Source organism: Lepidothrix coronata, unplaced genomic scaffold (assembly GCF_001604755.1).
Source record: "Lepidothrix coronata isolate B3197 unplaced genomic scaffold, Lepidothrix_coronata-1.0 Scaffold109, whole genome shotgun sequence".
Classification (NCBI taxonomy): Eukaryota; Metazoa; Chordata; class Aves; order Passeriformes; family Pipridae; genus Lepidothrix; species Lepidothrix coronata.
The window spans coordinates 978,128-1,004,694 of NW_016690289.1; the positions used below are offsets into that span (position 1 = coordinate 978,128).

At 38.3% G+C, this 26,567-nt stretch overlaps 1 protein-coding gene and 1 long non-coding RNA gene across 7 annotated transcripts in view; one reads left to right on the top strand and one right to left on the bottom strand.

Annotated features, from left to right (window-relative positions):
- Positions 1 to 26,567, top strand: part of CTNND2 (catenin delta 2) — a 514,557-nt gene that overhangs the window by 88,039 nt on the left and 399,951 nt on the right. Inside the window, exon 1 of one of the 6 annotated variants that reach the window (XM_017824126.1) lies at positions 11,167 to 11,466. The exons of the other annotated variants lie outside the window; for them this stretch is intronic. The gene's annotated coding sequence lies outside the window, so the exon portion shown is untranslated. Of the gene's footprint in view, positions 1 to 11,166; positions 11,467 to 26,567 lie in introns of those variants that run through there. 6 annotated transcript variants of the gene reach the window in all.
- LOC108501860 lies at positions 14,212 to 25,355 on the bottom strand. Its single transcript, XR_001876297.1, has 3 exons — positions 25,166 to 25,355; positions 18,458 to 18,565; positions 14,212 to 14,413 (listed from the first exon to the last, which is right to left on the bottom strand). It is a non-coding gene; the product is annotated as an uncharacterized LOC108501860 (long non-coding RNA).

Consider the following 26,567-nt stretch of genomic DNA (forward strand, 5'->3'; position numbering starts at 1 on the left):
AAGGCTGTGGGAGCAGAGGAAATAGCCGCGCTGGGCTCTACGCTCTCCTTACTCACTGCTTTCAATTATGTTTCCACAGGCTAAATAATTTGTTTTAGGCTTATGAAGTAGTGTGAATTAATCTCCAGACTGACTTTATTCCACTACTTAGTACTAAACAGCTGGCAAAAGACTTGTTTTTTTACTGAACCATTCCTCATTTTCTCATTGTCTTCAGTAAGATGAAGGAGTAGAAACATGGACATGATTATCAATTCTGCTTGAAATTCTAAATGCTTGAGAAGTCTTCTTGCTTTACTCAGTATGAGAAATACCTTTTTGTTAAAAACCCACAACTTTTTGATAATTATTTTGGTATGTCTTGCTGTATTAATGCAGTCTCTAAGAACATGGAGGTTGTCACATATTTCCTACTAGTAAGCTGCACTACCTACAGCTAGAAGTACTATAATATTCTTTAAGTTCTAAGCAGATTAATCTCTAGGTATCCTTTGCATAAAAATTTCTTTTCAAGTATGGTAAAGGTAATTTAAATGAGTGCAACACTTTCTGTTCATATATTTACTTCTGAAATGCGTGTGGCAACTATGCGTGCATACTAGTGCTGCATAAACATTTACCCTTTTCAGACCTTTCAAAAATGTGCAAATTTAACTTCTTTCCACGATTCTGCATTCATTTGCTTTGATTTTTGTTGTTAGAATGAGTAAAGACCAAATAGAATGCTGTCTAAGCCACACTGATCTATTAGAATCAATTCTTCTTTTGTTCTCCAAAACAGCTTCAGCTGACATGTTTGGGGTGTGCCTGCATGTGAGTGAGAGCAGAATCGCTCTCCCCAGGTCACAGGGAGTACAACCTAGTCTGTAAGTGGAAGAAACCCAGCACGTGCAAGTTTAGTTGGGACTTTTTTTAGTTTAAAAATATGCAGTAGGCATCTCCTTCCTCATCATGAAGGAAATTTCAAAAGTAATTTACACAAATGCATGTAGAATATGTCTCAATATTCTTTTAGGCAGATACAATTCTTTTCTTCATGGAGCAAGTCCATGTCCTCGATCGTAGTCTCCATAATATCCTAGTAGAGAGAAATTCTGACACTAGTAAAATATAAAGGCAGCTTCATTAACAGTAATTAGACCCTATCTACCAGTTTATGAATGCACCCAAAGCAACCCTTTTCCTCTGGAGTCCAAGGGAAGGAGACAGTCTTCCCTGAGGTATATCTGCTGTCAACTATCTCAAAGTTGTTTTAGGAGGCATCAGTTGGGGAAGACTTTAGCCATCCTTGTAAATGTATACAGCCAGAAAAGGTTCTCATTAGGAGGGCTAGATTTCTTACTCTAGTGAGATATCCCAGGAAATGTGTTGCTACTTTTCTGTGCCCACTGTCTGCAGATATTTTGGGTGTAGGTCAGTTTGAGCTCTTATGTGGGTTAACATAATGTAACTTTTCATCTTCCAGTTTATAGAGATAATGTGGTCTCAAATATAAAATTAAGTTCTTAGACCAAACACTCTCTGTGTAGTTTCCATTAAGGTTTTCTGCCCAGTGTAGTATATCAGATAGGTATATTGGTAACTATTATGTCATATGAGGGCAGCTACTCGAAAAGCTTAGGAATGGATTTTGAATTCATCGCTTGCAGGCAAGGTGTAAAATCTGACAGACAGCTCAGCGTGGGCCAAGACACAAGCAGAATGTCTAGCACAATGTGTTGCCAGAAAAAGAAAGGAGACAATACATTTGTATCACTGCATGGGAAGAGACAATGACCAAAACCTCTTGGAATGTCTGAAGAGGAAGAAGAAAACAGTGTGGTGGAGCATTCTGTACATAGAAAAATAGTGATCCACTAGGTCAAAGTTACTCATGGCTTACAGGGCACATAAAGGTGGAGTAGGCATACTCCAGGCAGTGATATGTATTGTCACCTTTAAAAAATAAAAGAGATGGTGTAGGACAGCACCCCTCTTGAGGAGGACACTGCACTGCCCATGCTGGAGGCACTGTCTTCTTGCTCCTGGTGCAGCCTCAGGCCTCCTGCTCCCTCGTGGTTGCTGGAGCCAGCACTAGGTGCTCAAAGCAGAGCTGAAATTCAGCCCTTGGGCCTCCAGGAAGGGATATGGGTCCCTGGTGGGCAGTGAAGCTTGTTGGTGTTGTGCAGGAAATGGTAGGCTGAATTGAGGTAGTTGGGTGTTTTGGGGGCATGGGGTTTTTGGGGTGCTAATTGCCCTGTGCCATATTTTGAAGTGGAAAGAGGCAATTAGAAAGCAAGTTGGATTTAAAAAAAAACAAACTACTGCTGTTCTTGCATACTGCACTATAAGCAACTAGCAGCATAGTCTCCAATAGTGTGTGCAGAAAGGGCAGTAGGTGTTTTTTCTCCTCAAAATACTACTGCATTTGTTTGAGGAACAGTCAGAGAAATAACATGCCAGCAGAGGAATAGTGTGCTTGCAGAGTGTCGGCTGGGATTTTTGTGTTGTTTCTTAAGGGAACTGGATTTAGTGCAAAAAGAGGGAGGTGAGTGAAAGGTAAGGAAAAGGTAAAGGGAGTGATTGAGAAGAGAGGACAAAGAAGGTGGAGCTGAAGACTGAAGACAATGTGAAAAGGATAACAAAGTGTTATCTAAATGTAGCTTGTAAGTCATTAGAGCGAATGCAGTATTGAGTGGGGAATGTTAGCAGAAGTTTAAATAACTTAATTGGTCTGTTAATCATTGGCCAAGTTTCTTTCTCTTGGGTGCACAAAAAATAGTTTCTTGGGCTTTGTAGCAAATATTCTACAGTTAGGCAGAAGTTGAAGCCTTTAATGTTTGCTATGATAGCATGTGACCATACTTCTGCATCCTCCTGTTCTACAAAGTCATTATATCCTTAAAAAAACTTTTGACACATGTGCAATTTGTGCTTTTTGGAGGAAAAAAATCCAAACACCAAAAGCAAAGCAAACCAAAATCAAAACCTTACCTCTATCTTTATCTGATTAAAAGCCTAAATGAAATCCCAGTAGCCACGCTGTCATGATTGTCCAAAATAATTATCTAAAATAGTTTTATTTTGTACCTGATATGACAGCTGTAGCAAGTAAAGATTAATGTGCCTGTCACCCCAAAAGGAATGGTGGGTGCAGTTATTAACAGGTGCCTTTCCCTCTTTCCTGTTAGTATCAATGTCTCAAATATCGTTCTGAACATCAGATTCGCTCCCAGTTTTCTTATCTTTTGTCTTTGTATCCATCAGCCTCTACAATTCCTTTCTGCTGAGGTTAACTTGTTTTCGTTTATGGCAATCATTCATCAGTTTATTCTGAGTAGTTCTACAGCCAATACAGAAATCCATTAAATCTATGTAAGAATTTAATCTCAACTAATAATTACTCATTAATTGTGTTGGAAATACACATTTTCTTCAGCCCCTTGCCAAGGCATAAGCCTGAGGAAAAAAGTAAAGTATTTAATCTGTTTTGTAAAGTTTGTTAATTGCAGATTCTGGCTGACAGATTAAAAAATCAGGTCCACTGCGTTGGGGTGCATTCAGTTTAAAAAAGTGATTAACTAAATGCCAAGCTGTCAAAGAAATTTTGCATGAAAAAAGAGGAGTTGTTAACATTATTATGGCTGTGCCCAGTGATTTCATAATGTCCATTTTAAATATGCATGGAAAAAAAAAGTCAGCACTATACAGTCACTTTCAAAAAGAGGAGTTTAGTAACTATCAAAAGGGAAGCCTGAAACAGCTTTTGTACTCCCTCTCATTCTCCCCCAATATTTCCTCTTATAACTTTGAGTTTAAAAACACTTTTGTCTTTTCCTCTAAAATTTTAGTTACATCTGCTAGCTAATTGAATTAGAACACAAACTTTGGCTTTTCTGTCCTGAAGAGATCCTCCTTATTCTTGTTCTCCCATCAAACCGTGTCTGCAGCCTGGGAGACTCAGTTTTCCAGTGCAGCTGGATTTGCTGACACAGGTAGGTCATGACCTAGGATGATTCAGAAGTCCCACACTTGCTAAATAATTCAACCTATTTTATGGCCATTTGCTTAATACCCAATTTCTGCAGAGTTGGTAAAGTGTCTGACAAAAGGTCAAATTGATTGCACTGCTTCTCTCTGTTAGCTTCTGCTGCTTCCTGCTGCAGTTCTCAGTATATCTTCACTTCTGATTGATTTCCTGAATTCAAAAATTGATGCAAAAAAGTATTTTCTAATGAAAAGCATGTTTGTCAATTTTCTTCACTCCCTCTATGGATTTTTGTTACGTTGTTACTTTGATTACTAGCTCCTGACCTGTTTATATTCTGGTTTGCTTGAAAAGCCAAATCTTCATTCTCCAAAGGCATAATTCGATTTTCAGGATCTTTTTGGGAGCAGAAAGTAGCCTCATGTTACCAGACCAGTACCATATTTTTTATATTCAGAACGAGAAGAAAAATAACCTGTTGTGAGCAGCAAGTCTTTATTTCTGGTCAGAGATGAATTCCCAGATAAAAGGATATATTTCTTCTTTGCCTTGTGACACAAACTCAAACTTTAAAAGCCCTCTACTTGTTCAAAGTGACTTGGAGGCTGAAGAAGTGACACTATGTAAGACTGTGTGTGACACACACTGCTGCTCTGTGCTTTTTCTGCGGATTCAAAGTATTGAGTCTTGAACTCTTACTAGTTTGATAGAAAACCCATCATAATGTTTGGCTATTACAAAGCTTCAGCATCACAGATGTTGAACTTCTCCTGACACTTGTATACATCATACAAGATGAAGCAAGTGAAGCTGGGTTACAGACATTGTGATGATGAATTATTTCTGTCAATGATCACCACACCAGCAATGGAGTACATGGCTGTAATAACACATTTTCACATTCCATTTGTTAGTTCCAATATCGATTTAATCTTTTTCCAATGCACCATTTTTTCCCTTGGACGTACTTTGCAGTTAAATGCAGCAACTTCTGAGGTTTTCTTTATTCAAACAAAAATTTTTAACTGAAAAAAAATCCTATCTTTGAAGGAAAAATAGCACACATTACCCAATCCCCCAAGATTTTATACAGCTGAGCATATCCTCTCATTAATTTGGTTTTCTGTGGTTCTGTATTGTTGAGGTGAGGTGTAATATGAATGCACATGTAACAGAACCTTCTCTCCTTACATGCCTTACTGCTGTGCAAAATGGTGGTCTTATAGAACAGCAGATCTAACAATAGGGTTTCCTGTGCTAATGTGTATGGGAACCATGTGCCCCTTCTTCATCACTTCTGTAACATTGCTAGTTAGGGAGAAAAGTCTTTCACTGCCTATGCTGTGATATTTCTTCTTCTATTCCTCTAATACTTTAAGCTTGCATTTTGTGTCAGAAGGATGTGAAGTGAGACTTTTAAAGTCTGAATCGGCATGAAAGATCAAATTTTGATCAAGAAATCCTTACTAGCAACTTGTTGATGTGAGAGGAAGGTGAATTGGTAGTCCAGATGGAGACTAGTGACAAGTGGTGTTCCTCAGTGATTCGTATTAGGACTGGTGATATTCAACATCCTCGTTGGCAACATGGATATTGGGACTGAGTTCACCCTTAGCAGGTTTGCCAATGACATCAAGGTGAGGGATACGGTTGACACAACAGAAGGAAGGGATGCCATCCAGACGGACCTGGACAAACTTGAGAAATGGACCCTCCCTTGAGGGTTTGCTGGCCATTTCCATCAGTATGAGAGGTATTTATGAACCCCATAAGTGGGACTGCTTGTCAGTCTATCAATGATAAAACATTGCCTCCAGATCATGAATTCTGAAAATGAAGCTGGCTGAAGGTAACAGGGTAGGTGTTTTCATATTACAAGTGAATACATTAGTATACCTATCTCATAGCAAAATCCTAAAATGTTTCCTACTGCTTTTAAAATAATCAGCACAAAAAAGAAATAAAGAATTCTCTGGCATCACAAGCACTGGTCCACAGTAGGAAAACAGGTGAAGGGAGAAAACTGTTATGTGGGTAAATGTAAATTTTGGCAAAAAGAAAAAAAAAATTCTTTTTCAGAATTCGCCTGTGTTTTCAATGTTTGACTTTATTGTACTGCACCAGCAGACCGTACTTCCAGATTTGATTGTCACGAAGGATAGCCTTACTTTTAAAACAGAAAACATTTAAACATTAAAAACATTAAAACAGAAGACATAGAATTAATTAAACTTTATAGCTGTTAGAAATCTGGTGAGAAACTTAAAATGAACTTTTTAAAATTCAAATTTTAATTTTCAATGTTTTTCTGAAAAATGTATCCAGAAAATTCTTTTGTGAATTGGAGAAACCAACACTAACCCAATTAGTTGGGATTTAAGTACAGTCTTTCCATAAGTGTTAGCTCCCCATTGAAGTTCCAGTTGACCTAAACCTGTTCCTGCTGGAATTAGAATGAGCTATACTTCTGGTTTCCCAGAAATCATGGAAGTCCCCAACCCTTCTCAAATTGTTTTGCTTTCTACTGTCTGACTTAAAAGTGGCTCATGCTCTGCAGAGTTCTTGCTGAGCGTAAGAAAACTCTCAGGAATACTTACAAAGCTGCTACAAAGTAGTAGGAAATGTCTTGATAGCTCTTTTAACAAAGTTGGTTAGCAAATTTTCTTGTGTTCTTTCTTATGGTTACTGAAATGGTTATTCCTACAAACACTGAAAGACTCTGTGGCATGTAATATTACTTTAAAATAATTTTGCTATTCATTAGTGTTACACAACATAAAGAGCAAAATTTAGTGGAAATAAGTACTATGTACAACTCTCTATTCAGATCCCAAGAAAGGCATTTATTATGCAAGAATAAAATTCTCTATTTGCCTGAGCTGAGTGTGTCATGGAAGAGAAATTGTAGGGATCTGCAGAGCCACTATGCTCAGTATCACACAAAATCCTTACTTAGAGTGGACATCCACATGAGGTTATCAAATCAAGAGAGAAACATGAGTGAAACAGTTAGAGATTGTGACAGAGGCCTGAGTGTCTGGAAAACATCTGAGGTTTTGCAGTACCTGCAGGCTATTTCGTGGTAACTTCAGGGTCACAGACCAGAAAACATTAACAGGGAAAGAGGAAACATTCTGGAGTAATCCTTGTGTGCATATGCATAGATTATCAGGCAGAAGAACATCTAAATGTCACCTAGAAAGGGTTTAGGAGAAAAAAAAACCTTACTGCAACCCTATAGAAACCACTACCAAATGAATCCAGTAAATATCTGTGTGACTTTAAATGAAATAATTTTATTTCTACTTTGTAGAGCAGTTTATCCTGTGCATGAGTCCTGTTGGCTCACTAGACATATTAAGGATAACATAATCTAAGCCCTTAACTCTGCCCTTATTACAACTACCTTAAATGTTTACAGATTGATGTCTTCTGAAAACATAGATATAAGTATTGATGTTTTTCATTCAAATTACAAAGAATCCACCTCGTAGTTACACTCTTGGTATTTGAAGATGTTTTAAATGATTCTTGAAGAACCAACGTGAAAAGGATAGGAATGTGCCTTTGTGTAGATTAAAGTTTATGTTAGCATAAAACCACTGAATTATGGTTCAAAGATAACAATTCATGTGCTGCATGAGCAAAAGAAAAATCATGTACGTGATCTCCTTTCTCAGCATTCCAACGTAAAGGCAGTTTTCCTTTTATTCCAGTATTACAGGAATATATTATAGGGTTTCTTTCTTCTTCTCCCTGTCCAAACTCTCAAAGTTTGCATGGCTTCAGCGTACGGTGAGATTCAGAAAAAGTACGTATTCTACTGACGACAGCAGTATATGGGTTTGAAACGGAAGTAGTTTTTCTTCCATCAATCAGTTTTATGAAGCAGGATCCCTTTATATAAAGATAGCAATCTGTACAAATGTCAAATGGTTAAACAACCCTTTCATGAGTACGTGGCAATCCATTTTAATACCAATCATTGATTTTGGCAATGAGAGTGAAATCCCTTTGAATTGCATTGATAGGCCTGTGTGTTGTGCACTGCTGTAATAGATGCAATGACTTTATAGTACCTGTTTTCTTATTTTTTCAATGGAGCTTTCCTGAGATGGTGATGCATATTAGCACATTGAAATGAAACAGGATGGCCCACAATATTTTAATGAAAAAGAACATGCTCAGGCTGCTGTGTAATTTACCTGTTTGAGATATTCTTGCATGTGACGTAATTTTTTTTTTATTAAATTGCCATTTATTTGTGACCTTTAATGTATCATAAACAGTCATCTTTCTACATCCTAATCAGCACTGGAGAACAATAATAAACTGTTGTATTGCTCTCCTTAAATGACACCTAAAGCTGGCAGAGTTACAAGGAAACTGGTAAGTTTTCGACTCAGGAGCTAAAATAAAGAACTTGTCCATTGCTCCCAACAACATTTTACCTCCTTGAAATTTTAGAAATACAAGGGGCTTTTCCCCTTTCAAAATTTCTGGGATAAGTAGCCAACTGTGTCCTTTATTATTATTATTATTATTATTGTTGTTGTTATTACTATTTTTATTTTATTGGCCACAGCAGGTGTTTAAAAGAAGTTTCTAATGCTAAGACTCTGAACCAGCTTCAGTACTATCTGTTTCTTCCCTCTCTTCCCCTTTGGGAGGAAGCTGAGGGCAACCCTATACCAATGTCTGCCCCAAGGAATGCGTATAAACCTGGGAAAGATTGGTAGGAGCCAAGTCAGCAATTTTTTTAATTCCTTGAGATCCTGAAATGCCACTCTTCCTTCCTCAATGGATGTACTGTGTCCTGTCAAATCAAGCAAAGTGACCTCAGCTTCATTGTGACACTTTGAGAGAAGGGTACTGAAATGTGCACTGCAATTTCATGACTCCAATCAGTAGTGGTAAATATTAATGATAGGGTATGTTAAGTATGTGTCATTGTAGTTCAGAGAAGGGGATGGCTCTTTGTAAGTAGAAAGGGGCTGTTTCTTTAAGATCTGGATTTAATATGGAATTTTAAAGAAACGGCTAAAATACAAACCTCTCGTCCAGTCCTGCAGCCTTTTACCTAAAAACTGGCAGCAGATAACGAAGGCTGTATGCTATGATATTTTTAAAAATTAAAATGGGTATAATAATTTCATTTTGTTTCATTAAAAATCTTGGGAAGGGCTCATTTTAGGGTCTAAAGTGATAGTTTATTCACATGAAGTATTTGAATATGAAGATTAATATTTACGTGAAATGGAAGGCTATGTTGCCTGACAAGATCTTTGTATACAAAATAACGGAACAATTGTTTTACATCATTGTTCAGATCACACAGGTGCTGACTAACAGAAATGCATGCAATGAATAAGGCCGTTTAGCAAGAAATTCTCAGGAGCAAGTTAAGTCTTTTTGACTTCAGCAGAATAATTGAATTATTTGCACCATGCTGAAGAATGATAGTAATCTTTTATGGGCATAATTACAACTATGGAGGTCTTGCATGGGGTCGTAGGAATTTGTCATGAACATTGGTTGAGCTTCATTTCCATCTTTGGTGTCTTGACCCTTGACCTTAGAGCTCTTAGACTTCAGGGTGCACACGAAGTCTTGCTTCATTCAGCAGCAGGAATCCTGTACATAAAGTTGTTTTCTCGCAATGTGCTTTGGAGCCTTGGAGTTGTCCCTGCTGGAGGCAGGGCCAAGCACTTATCCCTTAGCTTGGAACCTTGACACTTATTGCTATATGCACTTCTAAAAATTCAACTGTAAGTAAGTTTTATTTTCTAGATGACTGTGTATTTGAAAGTTTGATAGCTTCAGGTCATACAGCACAGAAGCAGGTTAAAAGAAAAATTAAAAAAAACCTCTGTCCCCAAATACAATGTATTGTATTTTAAGAGTCTGATGAGCTAAAGAATGTGGGGTTTAATTATTTCAGTGTGAAGTTATGCTATGCTGAGATTCATAGAATTATAGAATATCCTGGGTTGCAAAGGACCTACAAGGACGTCAAGTCCAACTCTTGGCCCTGCACAGGATCACCCCAAGAATCACAGCATGTGCCTGAGAGTGTTGTTCAAATACTTTTTGAGCTCTGTCAGGCTTGGTGCTGTGACCACTTCCCTGGGGAGCTGTTTCAGTGCCAAACCACTCTGGCTGAAGAACCTTTCCCTAAACCTAAAACCTAAACTTTCCATGAAACAGCTTCATGCCATTACCTTGGGTCCTGTCACTGGTCACCACAGAGAAGAGATCAGTGCCTGCCCCAAGACTTCCTCTCACAAGAAGTTGTAGACTGTGATGAGGTCTCCCCTTAGTCTCCTCTCCTCCAGGCTGAACAGACCAAGTGACCTCAGCTACTCCTCATATAGCTTCCCCTCAAAGCCCTTCACCATCTTTATTGCCCTCTCTTGGACACTCTCTAACAGCTTAATATCTTTTTTATATTGTGGTGCCCAAAATTGCACACAATTATTCAAGGTGAGGCCACACCAGTGTAGAGCAGAGCAGGACAATCCCCTCCCTCGACTGGCTGGCAATGCTTTACCTGATGACCCCCCGGACAGGGTTGGCCCTCCTGGCTGCCAGGGCACTGCTGACTCATGTTCAACTTGCCATCGACCAGGTCTCCCAGGTCCCTTTCCATGGCACTGCTTTCCAGCATCTCATTTATCACTGTGTATGAACATCCGGGGTAGCCCCATCCCGGGTGCAGAATCCGGCACTTTTCCTTGTTAAACTTCATACGATTGGTGATTGCCCAGCCCTCTAATTTGTTCAATTAGTAGCTTATCGACTTCTCCTTTCAATTAAAAAACCTAAATGGATATACATATGCGTGGAGATTGATCTGCACTCTGTTGGAAAAAAAAAAAAAATGCTGAAAACATGTGGCTGTCCCAGAAGCAGGGCCGGGAGCTGCAGCCTCTGCCCGGCCCCCGGCCCCTAGTCGCCGAGGGCTGTTTCCACGATACCCTGTCGCGATCGCTGGCGCGGGGGGTCGACGTGGGCGGGTCCGGCGGTGACGAGGCGCTGCCTGAAGGAAGGAGGGCGCGGGGGGCTCGGCCGGCGTTGCCATGGAGCCCTTTGTGCCCGGCGGAGCCACCTCCCTCGGCCCGCCCGCCCCACTGCCCCGCCGGGCCGGCGGCAGCTGCTGCTGCTGCTGCTGCCCGGGCCGGGCCGCCCTCCATCTCCATCCCGCGAAACAGCGCTCGGCAGCCGCGGCTGGGTTTTGTTGTCGCCGCCGCCGCTGCTCCTCTTGTGGTCCACCCGCTCGTTCAGGCCGCCGACTGATTTCTTTTTCAAGTTTCTCTTTGTAAGTGCTGAAAGGAGAGAGGAAAGAAAGAAAAAAAAAATTAAAATAATAATAAAAAAGAGAGCAGAGCTGCTTGAGCTGCCGCTCCGGAGAGGAGGGAAACTCGGCCCGACGGTGAGGAGACTTTCCAGGGCGCAGCTGAACTGATTCAAGAGATTAATTTACGAGTGGGCGACAAAAGGTAAAGCGTTAAAGATGGATCGCTTGTTTGAGGTGAAATGCTAGGCTTCGCGGAAAGTTTTGTAACTCGTTTTAAAAAGTCACTTGCGAATGGCTTAGGGATGTTTTTAGGCTTCAAAATAGTTTAAATCTGATTACCCGGGAGCAATAGGTAGCATAATTGGCTACGTTTTAGAGTTCTCTTAAAGGCCAGAAAGTGTTACTCTTTAGTGTCTTGTTTCTCCAAAATGCCTCATGTCCTTATTCAGCAACACTTGATTTGGCCGCGATTATTTCTTGTTTCAACCCATCTACAGCAAAGATTTAAGAAAATCAGTAGTTCCATAGAGATAAAATATTTCAACAGGCTAATCTTTCTTGTGCAAAAATGTATTTCTGTAGGTGCATGCTTCTGAGCTTACAGACTCGTTGCTTTGTACTTTCATCCTAGAAAATGTTCAACTCAACTATAGTGGTAGCTCTTTTTTCAGATTATAGTCTTAGATAGGTAAGAGGGGGATTTGCATCCTTTATAATAATATTTAACCTTCAAAGACTTTGCTGAGCTTTTCAGGTAGATTTTTTAGATGGCTCGGCTAATTTGAAATTCATTACAGATAGTAAAAATAATGCATGGTTGTGACCTGTTTCATCTGGTGCTGCCCAAGGCCCAGGGAAATGTGACTGACTGTTCAAGGGATTAAATAAATGAATTTCATGTGGAAGTCAGTTGTGTGGAAAATGTCCCAAAAGCCTTTTCTAACACGCATGTGTATACTTGTTAAGGTAACAGTTTATTTACTAGTTTGATCTTTTGGCTGAATTAAATGAAGTATATAAAATGTAAAAACAAACCATGCCCCCTGTGTCTAGTACGTCCTACCCACAAAAAGTTTTTAGAACAGGTTGTTTTTATGCGTTATTCCTGACTCAAGACTCTGCAGGAATGTGCTATTGTGGAGTAATGCTGTTTACTATGTGACTGCATTTGGAAAAGGAATAAGCATGTACCCTCCCAAAGCCTATAATGAATAAAATGTATGACTTTGATGGAATTTTTTTCTGACATAGTTAGTTTTTATCAGTTAAAGTAGGAAATAAAAGATTTTCTAGATCAAACTGTTTTAACCGCTTAATGCTAAGCTACATGCTGGGGCTTTTTGTGTTTTGTTTTTGCGTGGTTGTTTTATAATCTAGAATATTGGTTATTGAAAAAATCTTTCTTCAGATGTTCCAACTTTTAATAGACCAATACAACTACTGTAATTACTTCAAGATCAAATTTTATTTCAAAAAAATTTAGTAAACTAGTTCACTGTTTGACTAGTGGTCAGTGGTTTAAATGCTGTGTGCGATTGATCCAAGCTTGTTCATACTTGATTCAACTAGTTGCCACAAACTAGTTTGTGCCACTAGACTGATTTTAGTAAGACAGTTTTACTTGTTATGTGGTATTGAGTTGACTGTGGTGTCTTAAAGCATGCTTGTTACTGTGAATTCTTTCAGTAGCTTTTTAATTGCAGACAATTTAATTTTAGTGGCTTCTGAAGTTGTGTCCAGAAACTTGTTACCTTCCTCCTCTCCTCTCTAATGTTCTCCATACAGACCTCAGTTGGTCTTGGCTTTGGGAAGAACATTAAAGTGACTCAGAAACGTTCATGAAGTGCTTGTGAAGCCTGTGGTGTCAGAGCAGTACCTGAAGTTGTTTCAGCAGTTAATTCCAGTCTCCTTTTCTAAACTCCTCCGAGCCAGGTGTAGAAATAAAAATTCAGTGAAGTCTCTAATAGAGTGTGCTCTCAGTGGAACCTCCTGCGGTTGATAAATATTTCAAGAAGCTGAAAGTTAGTGATACATTTTAAATGCACTGCTAAGCTGAGATATTTCATGGTCCTTTGCATACACATTTGCATTATTCATTTGTGCTGTGCTGATAGATAATGGGCCAAATCTATCTTTGGTATTACTCCACTGATTTCTGAGTAACTGAGCTAATTCAACCATATGTGTACATCTTGCGTTTCGAAGTTCAAGGCAAAGTTGGAATTACTTCAGTGATTTTATTTTACAGGTAAGAGTTGTTTATATAGCAACTAGTAATGTTCAGTAGATTAGGCATTTCTTCATTAAAATATTTGTAAGCAGAAGATATAATTAATTTTTTCTTCTTTTTTTAAAAAAAGAAACCATGTTTAGTCTTCTAACTGCTGAATCCTAACGTCAGTGGCAGTGAGATGTGATAAACCAGCTTTCTGTTGTTGGTAAAAATTCATCCTAATAACCTACTAAAGTAGAAGTTCCTGACACATTTTTTTGTAGAATGATACTTACTTCAAGTAGATGTTCTCTCTTCATGTTTTAAGCAGCCTTCCATACCTGAGTCCATGATACTAATGTGCTGCATTTGTGTATGTGCATGTGTGCAAATACATATGTATACAAACTGTACATATATCTCTGTTTTGAATAGTTAGGGACTTGCTTTAACGTACAGTGAGAGGCAAGGGTAACAGAAAATGGAAAGCCTTGATCTAACAGCATGCACTAGATTTAAAATGCTTACACTGGACAGGTCATTCAGATGACAGAGTATGTAATACGTTTGATAGAAGCTACTATTGCTACATTGAAATCTGTATATGGAAGAAGTTATTGCTTGAGGGAGAGGTTTCTTTATTTATTTATTTTAGGAGATAATGATGTTGTAGAAATTTTAATGACAAATTAAAAATTTATTTTGAGATACAGATAGATACTTTCACAAGACCCTTAGCATGGGATTCATCTTATTATGAATAGTTCTGCCAGAGATCACGGCCTTTGTATGGCATTCTCAGAATGCTCATTCCAGTAATTTCCTTTTGAAAAGCTAACATGAAAATTAAAGCAGGAACTTTGTCCTCCCAGCTGTGAAGACATGCAACACATCTCTGTCAGTCTTGAGTGTTACAAAAATGTGCAGTTTCAAGGATCTGGAAGAAAAAGCATTTGGAAACACAACTGCATGTCAGTCGAAGTAAGGCTCTACTTAATACACTCTGTGTCTAACATTTTCTAATGACAGTATTCATGGCCAAGTTATTCAGCAAAAGTCCTTGATTTTATCACAGTTCAGTGGAGCAAATAGAACCTGGGAGTCAATAAGAAAAACACCTATACATTTAAGATGCCAGGGAATTATCACAGTTGTATGTAATTCCTGTTAAAACTAGTTCTAAAAGTTTTATTCTCAGTGGAATGAAACGTGTTGGAGCCAAATAACTTTCACAGCTTTAGAAGTTGTGAGGGAAGCAAAAAGTTGGGACACAACTCCCTCTATGCTAGGAAAGGCTGCAAAAGTCTATTGAGACTGCAATAAATATTTATTGACTGTTACTTCTAAAACTATAGGCAGAGAAATACCATCCTTTTGAACTGTTGAGCAATTACATTAAATCATTTGGTGATCAGCAAGCAGTCAGATGTCATCACTTTTTTTTTTCTTGTTCTGGCTTCAAATTTCCTGGTAGTGATGAACCCTGGTAATTTTTTGGTTTTTAGGAAACCTTGAGTTGTCTAAATAATGTTACTGCTGAGCAGGTGTGTGTACCATATGTTAAGATATTTTGATTGTGTAATACAGAAATTAATAGTGATTATTGCCATCCTCTTAGCATTGTACAAGTGTTGTATAAGGATATCTACATCTGGAATGGTACCAAACAGTCAGTTTGGAAACTGAGGGCAGAAGATGCCTTTACTTTCTAGTACAGCCTCTTGTTCTGGTATATGCCCAGGGCTTTTTTAACTGGAACATATACACATTCCTTGTTGGATTTGCATGAACAGTGACTCAAAGATGATGTTGACTGCTATGGTACGAAAAGGGCAGGTTGCTTTTCTAGCCCAGCAGACTGTATAATAAGTAACAGCATCTCTGTTACAGCCTTGGTTGTGCAGTTTCTTATTTCTATTTTGTGAAGCCACCACACAGTTGGAATGGGTAGTAAATCCAAAGTCTAATATGGTTGAGTTAGCCTCTGCTGCTTGACTTTTCACTCCTTTGTTTCTTTTTTTTTCTCCGAGAATTTATTGTTAACTTTATTTCAACAGTAGCAGGCAGTTGTATTTTGATTCCTTGCCTGAGCTGACTCAGTCCAGTACTGAGTTTGCTTTTCTGTGTTTCCAACTCTTTCAGCTTTTTTAAGTGACAGAGTTTATGAATGTGCAAAAGGGACATGTCAAAACCTGATACAAATTCTCTTGCATAGAGGATTAAGATTACTCCAACATCGATACTCTCAGAGGGGTGCTGTTGACTAAAATGTAGACAACAGCATAAAAGTTGTGTTAATTTAATGGCTTATCTTTAGAAGGGCCAGTATTTTATCACTGGACCTGGTCTAGCATGAACCTTCTAATCATGCTTTTATCTTTTAGACTGTTGAAGCTTAGTTCTCACAAGCTGGCCTTTAAGCTGTAGAAAAGTCACCTGTTGCTAGACACTAACTTAGAAAACCTAAAAAATTCTTCTCCTTCAAGACATGGTTAATTGTCAATAAATAAATACAAATAATTAAAATGGAAAGATATCTGATAGCAGAGCTTTTAAACAAACAAACACCCCCATACCACAAGAAACAGTTTTGCAATTTTTTTTTATTTTTTTTTCCCCCGAGGTTACAGGGCTACATGTCTGTCTTGCCCTGATTTCAGGTTAGATTTCTTTTGGCTCTACAGCTGACTCTCTCAATTGTCTTTTTATGTGATAAACATTGAATAGCCAGATTTCAAATTGAGAGTCAAGCATAAAAATGGCCCTGTGTCAGCTTTCGATGAGGAGTGGGTTGTCATCTTTGTGCTTCGTCTATGCTCCTTTTCTCCCTCATTCTGCACAGTGGCCCAGTTGTTTTTCATGCTCCTTTTCTCCCTCATTCTGCACAGTGGTCCAGTTGTTTTTCATTGTCTGTCTTTCTTCATCGTTCAAAGCCATTGTCTGTGCACAGCCCTAAACTGCTGGGCTATGACTCTTTTTCAATAATTTCCCACCTAACTGATACTCACATGGGTATAGTCCTTCAAAAAAGCTACTGTCAGCCCAGTCCCTGCCATTAGACAAGGAAAGAGATGGTCCTCAGTTCTCATGTGAAATTCAGTACCATTAGGGAGGGAAGTTTGTGGCTGCTGAGTCAGAGGAAGTATTTTTAGTGATTTGTCTCTAATATTTTCTTCTTTTTTTTCTAATGAAATCGATGATATTCAGTAAAAGCCGGAAGAAGCTCTCAGATAGTTCAAAATGAGGTATCAGGATCTGCTGAAATTTGTGGACCTTGGCTGATTTAGCAGGCAGTAAGTCTGTGGTGGGTTGCTTTTTGGTATCCTTGAAGCTGTGGAGGAGACTTGCCTGAGCTGGTAGAATTCATAGGTTTTGTTGTGCTTTTGCTGAAACTGTTACATTACTGTTTTAAGTAACTTCAGATATAGTAAACTACGCCACATACTGGCATATCCTGTGAAGAAGGTGAAACATCACTAGATCTATCTACATAAGTTGTATTTGAAATCGTTCACTCAGAAGGATGTGATTAAAAGGGGGGGGAATCATATATAAACCTCAAAAGCCTTTGAACTTTACTAAATGATTTTACAGCATCCTCACCATATTTATTCCCTTCGAAACAGTCATAAGGAAAACATGGAAAGGCATGTGTTTGACATTCATAAAGCTTCATACACTGAAATATTTTTGTTTTAATTTTTACCAAGCACAAATGCCTAAAAAGTCATTCCCAGTGAGTGATATTCTTGTGCTAGGAACTGATTAATAACTTGCATTCCCTAATCTGTTAGTTGAACAAACATATAGAAAAGAATTTATAGCAGTTTTATTTTAATATAATTGTTCTCATACAAGATTAATACTACATAAGAGTATTGAGTAACCCCTGCATTAATCATATTTCTTTCCTTATAATTTTTTTTATGCTTCACTTCCCTTTAAGCCTACACGCTCTGATCCAGCAATGATTTGTAATTTTCATCAGAAATAATAGAGCTTCTGTAATAGAGACTCTGTATTCAGTACCAAAATATTAACTGTATTGAAATTGTAGTTACACAGGTGGGAAATTTTCCTTCAGCAATAACATAATGGAGTATATAGATTTCTTATTAATTTTTGCCATAGGAGTTAGGCTTTATATATGTCTTGCATCTATTTTTAGAGGAGGTCAGGATGTATCTCCAGTCTCCCATTACTGCTATCCTGATGTACTGGCAATGCATGGTTTTGTTTTGTTTTGTGGGGAGTTTTTTGTTTTGTTTTGTTGGGTTTTTTTACAACTTTCTTGAATTTTGTTTCATAGACGAAATAACTACTACTTTGTTAGCTTTTGAACTGTAATTTTGCAATTACTCTAGGTACCCTATGTACTTTGTTTCTAATAAATATTTATCACAAAAAAAGTTAACTATTTTTTAAGGGTACCTATAAGTGGGTTTTTCAAGTGCCATTACCCCTCTTAGATAAGCTTCTTCTTAAATAAGCCTTGTTTAAAAGGCCATGCATATATACATAGAGTGCAGAATTACATAAATAATATTAAAATTAGCCATGTCAAAATTAGGTCTGTATTTAAATAGGAACTTTATCTAGAATATGCATCTATATACTCTTCCAGTGCTCATTACACAGATTGCCTCTCTTTGAAGAGTGACGTTTCACACAACATAATGCCTAAGAAACTGTGAAAATAACAGTACCTTTTACTCTGACAATCTGTGTTATTTTCACTGTGTTTAATAGTAGTTTAAAGTATGTTTTTTAATTAGTATTATCATAATGAACTTGTGCAGCACATCATAAATAAGTTGTTTCAAATATCATAGGAGCTATCTGGCTTATATTTTAAATTTTGATACAGTGAGAACTTGCTCTAAATCAGACACATTTTCATTGATTCAACTGATGTAGTTGTCCAGATCTTGGCAGCTTGATAGCTGTAGATCCATCACATGTTGAACGAGACCCAAAGTACCTTTGCAATACGCTTGTATGCATCTCAGTCGTGGGTTCCACTGGAATGGAGTGGGGAAAGTTCATCTTTTTCCTGTGGACTGTGGCAGTACACTCTTTGCAGGATTACCTGCAAACATTCCTTAAAAGTTACAGGATTTCCTTTCATGGATAAGCTCTTGTGATAACACCTTCCTGAAACAACTTTAAACTCTTTAATTTGTCATAACAGGATTTTTTTTAAAATTTTATCAGTTTATTCATGTGTCAGTGATGACTTGCACACAGACACAATAGCATTGCTTCAGAGCACATGTGAATTGTACTTTTGTAAATTGTGTTTGTTTGCAGAAAATGTTACTTGAACTGATATGGAAACACCAATAGTCTACTAAGTATATGAATTTATATTTATATCCTTTCCATCTAGAAGGACACAGGGCATCTCAGCCTTGTGAACATGCTTGGTGATGTTTGAGGAAAAACAAGGGGAATAACTTTGTGGCTCCTTTGTTATTCATGTTCCTGCCTGTTCACTCATGAAGACAGAAGTGGTAGTGTTTTGTAGGATAAGATGCTTACTGTTTTAAGTAGTAGCAAAATTCTACATACTTTGGACTTTAAGCCCTTGCTCCCATATGCAGCCAAGTAAGTTACAAAGCCACCATCCATCACTTGCAAGTGCTCACAAGTGGAGGAGGACAGTGGTTAGTTTACAGTGCAACTTGAGGCCATTTCTGTTACTACCCAGATGTTCAGGTACCAGGTTAGTAAGTTTGCAGCATGTGACCTAAAAGAACCTGACATCCCCGACTTGAGTTTGCACTTCTGTGGTTTTCTAGAAAATAAAATCCAGAAGCAACTTGGCAAATTTGGTTAGTCTGCTAAGCAGCCAGTGTTTCTGGGAGCCAGGTGAGATTCCCTCCCAGGCTAGATACTTGGAGTGCTGACTGGCTGCCTCCAGCATACCATATATAAGTCAGTAAAAGTGTATTAAGGGTACCAGAGGGCATGCTGAAGAGCATGCTGTATGAATTTTTGCATTTGTTCTCAAGCAGTTTGGGTATATGCACTGTTAGATGTAAGAGGACTCATTAGCTCCTAAACGGGAATGCATTCACAAATAGCATCTGCACCCACCTGAGTAAGGCTTTATTTTGTCTGTATAAGCATGAAGATTAAAGTGGGGTTTACAAGTTTTTTCCAAACAAAATGTGATTTAGTTGGTTATTTTAAAATTTCAGATATTATTGAATCCTACTATTAGTTAGTGGCCTGCTATCAGTCATTGTTTTACATACTGAAAATCTATGACATTATTTCACTGTCAGTATGTCTGTGCCCTGTTTCCTTCTGTGTGTTCAGAAGTCACAGGGCTACTGCATGGCTTCAACTCAGAAAGTCTGACAGCAATAATCTTAACTGTTTCCTATTCTTATTTCTAGTTCTTTAGCATCTGTATTATAATGCCTTAAAACGGAAATGATCTTGGATAAATGTAAAGGCAAGGTGTTCAGACACTGTTCTCTGGAATTAAATTTCTTCTGTTAGTAAGTCATACAATAGGGATGGCTGTGGCATGGCTGCAGGATAGAGCAGACAAAGAAACTGCCTGGTTAACTGTGACCTCCAGATAGACTCTGACTATCTATTTGGACAAACTCTTAAAAGGCTTTATGGTTAAACCTGTTATCATGCCAGGGCCTCCTGGCCCTATCTTTACATTTTTAAGACAGAACCTAAGCTTTAGTTAATACTGGCTCTTGAAAACCAGTGAAATTCCTATTCGGTACATTCTCCAAGCTCTTACACAATCTACTTGTACAGGTTCCTCTCTTTCCTTCCTTTAAACTTTTATTTTTAATGTTCGTGGAATGCTTTAAAAGAAAAATTAGCCATTTGATTATCTGTGGGGAGAAATCCGATGTAGATTTGAGACAGCCCATATTGGGACTTTGCATCTTCTGATTGACTTTTCTGAATGACAGAGTAGGTTTATTAAAAAAAAATACATTCTTCCATCTAAAAATCAATATATCTTGGAAGGGAATTTGGAGAAAATTAAATACAAACATTGTAAAGGGATTGATCTCCAGTGTTTCTTGGGATGGGAACCCAGTCATTACTGTTTGGTAGTACTGTCCTTATTGCTTCAGGATACCTTTTTGTCATTATATAATTTTTTTTTTTATATATGTAATGGAAATAATGTTCATTGACCTCATGCTGATCTTACTTGAAGTCTTGAAACACACACCAATAAAGCACAATATAGCTGTGAAAAAAATTAAATTTTCTTTAATTAGTTTGAAAAGTGATTTTGAAAGAAAATCAATTTAAAAAAAAATCAGTGTGGCTCAATTTACCAAAACATGAGCAGGATTCATGAACAGCTTGTTGGCTGAGCTCAACAGCAGTAGAAACTGTAGTTGATCAGTTCTGCCCTCTTCAGCAGGTGTAATACCAGTTGATGGAAATTGCAATACATGGTTTCAGGGGGAATGTGGATAATGTGTCCAGATGATAGTAACATCAACAAAGTATAGAAAAACACATGGGCAGATGGTTGGCTTATTCTGTCTACATGGTTACAGGTACTTAAATTCACTGTAATGGAGTTTATCTACTGTCACGTTGTGGGCTTCTCTCTTACAGAGAAGGATTTTATGGCAGCTGCTAATCTTGCAAAACAGTTCACCTGTTGCAGTCTTTTTGCAGTCTTAGCTGCAGGGTTTTTTTCTTTTCTTTTTCTTTTCTTTTGTTGATCTTTCTTTCTGAAAGTATTGAAGTGTTAGGTTTGGCTGCAGTGGGATGAATGGCTTTATGGCTTTGACGTACAGCAGGGTATTTTTGCGGTGAGTCTGGATACTTCAGACCTTCACAGACAGAAAGAAGATAAATTACACACTTCTGAAATCTCACCCTTAGAAAAAAAAAGACCCTTTAGCTTTATCTAACTGAATAATTCTTACTTTTTGGTTTTTGTTTTCTATTGGGCCAGAAGTTTATTTAATCCTGAAATTGCTGAAATAGAACATCGACTAAACTTGATATATGGAATATTAAAATATATCAATAATTATTAAAAATATTTAGTCAGATTGTTAAATTATGAGTCATTGTTCTTTGAATCCATTTATGTATAAGTGAAAATGGTGGTGTATCCAGCTATCCTGTAATCAGGACAGCCTGTTGTCGTGAGTAGAGCGTTCTATGTCTGTTATCTGCTCCAGTCGCTTTGCATTCCCACTGCTAGAACTCCTTAAAATTCTGGATCATCACAGCTTGCAAATTTAAATTCAGTGCTTTGTAAGATTAATTCAAAAATTTATCAAACTATAATTTTGAAGCTGATGTGTGCATTTAAAGAAAAGGGGGTTTATCTGCTATTCATTTAATGCAGCATGAAATTAAAATCTGAATCAAACAATAAAAATTTAGTAAATAAGATCCAGCATTTATTATGAGGCCTCATTATTCCATATACATAGTAATATTTTCAAAGCATAATTTTTTCTTCTTCCTAAGCCGCTCAAAATGTTTCCCCCTGTTTTTCAACAAGTCATTTTGTGTTGATGTTTGTAATTAGATCATTTGCATACAGTCATCATTAGAAAGTTTGCATTTTCAGTTGTTACAATGCCATGGTGTCTGAATTATCCAAAGCTTTCTCATTTAGAAATATTTGAAATTATAATTTAGGTCACATAGTTCTTGAGCTAACCATTAATTTTAGAGTTATTTTTCACATGACTGCTTCTCAAGCTTAAGCTTGTTTCACTGTAAGTAATTTTGTAGTCTCCATTTTAGTGAGATTCTAAGTATAGAATATTTTTGTAGGGAAAACATGGTTACAAGTTATTTACATGAAGTCCTGTACCCAGATCCATTTGTACTCAGTGTCTGTGGGGATACCTGTCATCCTGTCTTCCTGGAAAAGTGATAGGTAAGCATGGTACCAAACATACCCAAAGCAGTGGTGTTCATAAAATTTGCTAACAGGTACAAAACCTCTGTCACTGGATTGAGAGATATGCTCTGTAAATTTAGGAAAGTAAAATTATACAAAAAAAAAAAAAAAAGTATCAACTTCAACATATCTCCAGGAGGTTATGGTCCCCTCTGTCCAGTCTTGACAATAATCAAGTTGTCAAACTTCACAAAACAATTAGGGTTGACTGTAGAGCCTGTACCTTATGCAAGTACTGAAACTAAAAGGGCTTCCTGAGCCTCTCTTGTGTCAAACACAAGGTGGAAGAACGAAAGGTAGGAACTGTTTGCAGTGTGTTCATGAAGCTGCTTAAAGGGAAGGGAACTGATTTATAAGGGTTAAATTTTCAAAATCCTTCTCTCTAAGTGGTATTACGCTGTTGGAGGGGTTTGCTCTTCCAAAAAATAGATGTGAAAAGTGGTTGGAGACACTTTATATTCTGATGATGCTGTCAGAGACATCCCAAACATTGTTGCAAGGTCTCTGCCCACTTTTCATGAATTTATTCAAGGGAAGCAATGCTGTATTTCTTTCCCTCTGTCTCTCTCTTTCTGACTTTGCTCTGCAATGGACATGAGCCAGAGAAATGTCTGTCTTGGTCAATGAAGTCTCTTGTTTGAGGAAATGAAATAGAGTGACTACAGTGACTACATCCCATTAAATTATTTCTTTCATTCTAATTCCACTGACTTTGCCTTTGGAAAGGATGTACACTTTGCCAGCCTGTAATAAGAAAAATCAGTCTTTACCAAATCGAAATCAAGCTTTAGGGATGGGAAAGTAACACAATAATAAGAAAGCTTCAGCAGAGGTGAAATTTGGCTTAAAATCCTGACTTTTGTACACTAAATATGTACTCTTTCTTTTTAAGCCAAAGAGGAAATTGCTCTATAAATTTCCAGCACTTACTAAATAATCAGTTTGATGTCATATTTTGACTGTCACATGATTGGATAATGTAAAATACACAAGGAATAGACAACAGAACAGGCCCAGAAAATTAAGTAGCTTTTCTTCTATTCTTACAGTTTAGCATTACAAATGTTTCTGGTACTTGTGTATTCCAGTCTGCTTAGACTCTCCTCCAAAGGATCTGAATCAAAGGAGCCAGGCTTATTCAGCAAAGAAGCTTTGCAGGACTATATCCAGTGTAACTTCTCAGGTAGAGTAGGGAACATTAGTGTTTTGCATGGGATAGGCTATTATTGAAAATCTACGAACAGAAAGGGATGAACTTTGCAAGATAAGACAAGATGGACCATCTATGATCAATTAAAAAAATAAAATAATATTCTCCCATATAACTTTTGAAATAATTGAACATCCAATCCATTCCTAGCCCTCAGGCTCACAAGGAAGAAGGTACACCTCTCACAATAGACAGAATGAGAAAACTGGAAAATCTCTCTTTTACTGCAGAGGCGTTCTCGGGGGGAGAGTAATTTTAATGGCACAGAAAGTTACCTAGTACTGTGTGCATGAGGACTGTCTGGTCAAATTATTCTGCTTCTGGGGTGACGTGTTTGCCTCAGTAACCTTGATAATGATAGTTTCAGACAGGAGTATGCCCCTTAACTCCATGCACCAGTACATGCTGGGAACCACCCAGCTGGCAAGCAGCTTTGCCAAAAAGGCCCTGTGAAGTCCTAGTGGACACCAGGTTGAACATGAGCCAGAAATGTGCCCTCATGGCAAAGAAGGAAAGCAGTGTCATTGGCTGCCTTAGGAGGAGTGTTGCCAGCAGGTCGAAGTAGGTGATCATTCACCTCTCCTCAGCACCTCTACTCACATCTAGAACACTGGGTCCAGTTCTGGACTTCTTAAATCAAGACAGATATGGACTTATTGGAGGGTATCCAAGCAAAGGGCCACTAAGATGATGAAGGGACAGGAGCATCTGTCCTATGAGGAAAGGCTGAGACTGTTCAGCCTGGAGAAAAGAGGGCTCTGGGTGGAACTCATCAATATGTGCAAACACCCGAATGGAGAGTGTAAAGAGGGAGTCAGATTCTTTTCAGTGGTGCCCAGGGACAGGACCAGAGGCAATGGACACAAACTGAAACACAGGAAGTGCTTTATGAACATCAGGAAATGCACTGTTAATGTGAGAGTGACCGAACAGTGGCACAGATATTCAAAAGCTGCCTGGATATTATGGCCCTGGACAACTGGCTCAGGGTGTCCCTGCATAAGTTGGACAATGTGACCTCCAGAGGCCCCTGCCAACCTCCACCCTTCTGTGATCCTGTAAAGATGCCTGCCATGTGTGGTTAGGGCCTATATCTAGTGCTGATGCATTGCATCCTGGTTTGTGAGCAGGTTGGGGATTGGAAGCAGACAGAGTAATTTTGCATCTTGGTTACATTATGCAGTCATAGATTGCAATTCCAGATTATGTCAGGCTAGTGAAGATCATTCAGAAGTGTCACATCTTGTGTCATTTCTGTCTTTGACATATTTGGCTATGCAAATCATATGGCTTTGACAAAATAATCCCAACACATACAGAGTTCTGATATGCTGAAAAATACAGTTAAAACTTTGGTACCACGGGTTTGGTCTTTCTGGTTTTTGAAGTAGTAACAAGGTCCCCTTGTGCTGCTTCAGTTCATGGCAAGTACACACCTCTACTTCCCCTTAGCAGGGAAGAGCCAGAATCTGCTATACAGTCCCAGGCAATGTACTCTTGGAGGGGAGGAGAGCCAAGCATTTGCCAGCCATCACAGATCTTGCACTTACCAGCACAACTAGGGACTTGATCCACTGTATCACATGGGCTTGAACCACAGCTACTCCTGTCAGACACAAAGGGAGGTTTCCACACTGCATGGTGCTGCCTGTACCCTCAGTTGCTCCCAGGCTGTATGGTCAGTGTCTTGTCCAGGGAGGTGAGAGGGAGCTTTGCTGGAGGGCTGATTCTCATTGCATTCTTCCCTGACCAGTTTGGAATGGTTTTCCTTGTGCTGCCATGGAAACGGTGCCTGGAGTCACAGAAGAGCAAATGTGTGTAGCATTCAGCTGCTGCCAGGTGTGGGGAGGAGAGAGCCCTCATTTTACCCAGTCCAAGTTCCCACTGTGGGAAGAGATGTCAGGTTTAAGATGGGGGGCAGGGGGACATATAGCTATGGCTCTAAACCACAGCTCAGAAACTGTGTCTGGAAATGAATTTTAATCCCCTCTCTGCCATTAAATTCACTTTAAACACTAGGTTTAAAATTCAGCATGCGTGGCTTGTTTTTATTTACTTTGCCTTTTCTTTTCTATGCTGTGACATCATGAACCATCTTTTTTTCTGAAAAGGGAGCTGCAACTCCTACCTGCTTGTTCTACATTTGGGATTAGTGGGCTTTAGTGATGTGGATTGTATGAGACAGGTCTTGGACAAAACCATTTGGGTTATCAACACTGCTAGAAGGTTCCTGTGTTCATCCCACAGAAATAGGTACAATTTTGATTGCTGTATTTTGCTGTAGTAAAAACTTGAATTTCAGATGACTTTCTTAGTACTGTCAATGAAATATCCTGATTGAAGTAATGCAACAAATTGACTCATTCATTATTTTTACTCTCTCTTCTCTCTTTTTTCTTTCCCCGATTGAATCAAAGTAACGATTCCTATAGCTCTCTTATTTTGTAATTAGGTCATAGCAATAATTTTGATATTGCTCCTGTAAGGAACATCCCTGTAGAGATACATTGGTCCATTTTAGTCTATTGACAGTTTCCTGAGCTGCATTTTGGTGGCACCTGACTAGTCTTGGAACTGAAATCTATTCTGTAACAGTGGAAGCAGCACAATTGTCTCAGTGAGGCACAGTAATTCTGGAGTTCAGTAAGCATTGCTTGTGTGTTTGATCTCACGGAGCCATAACCACAAATCCAGTCCAGTATATATAATTCTTCTGTTCCATTAATTGTTTTTTTTACAATGAGTAGTACAAATCTAAAGTCTTTTTGTTTGTTTGAGAACTCAATAGCAAAACTATTTTGTGTTTTATTGAAAGAATTACCTGGTTTCCCAATCTGGATATTTTATGGGTGAAAATCTGTTTTTACGTAGAAAAACCTGATGCACTATGTTTTCTAGTATCTTTTTTGTGGTAATAAATGTATGTTTAGCTAGTAAAAATGATCATGGTTC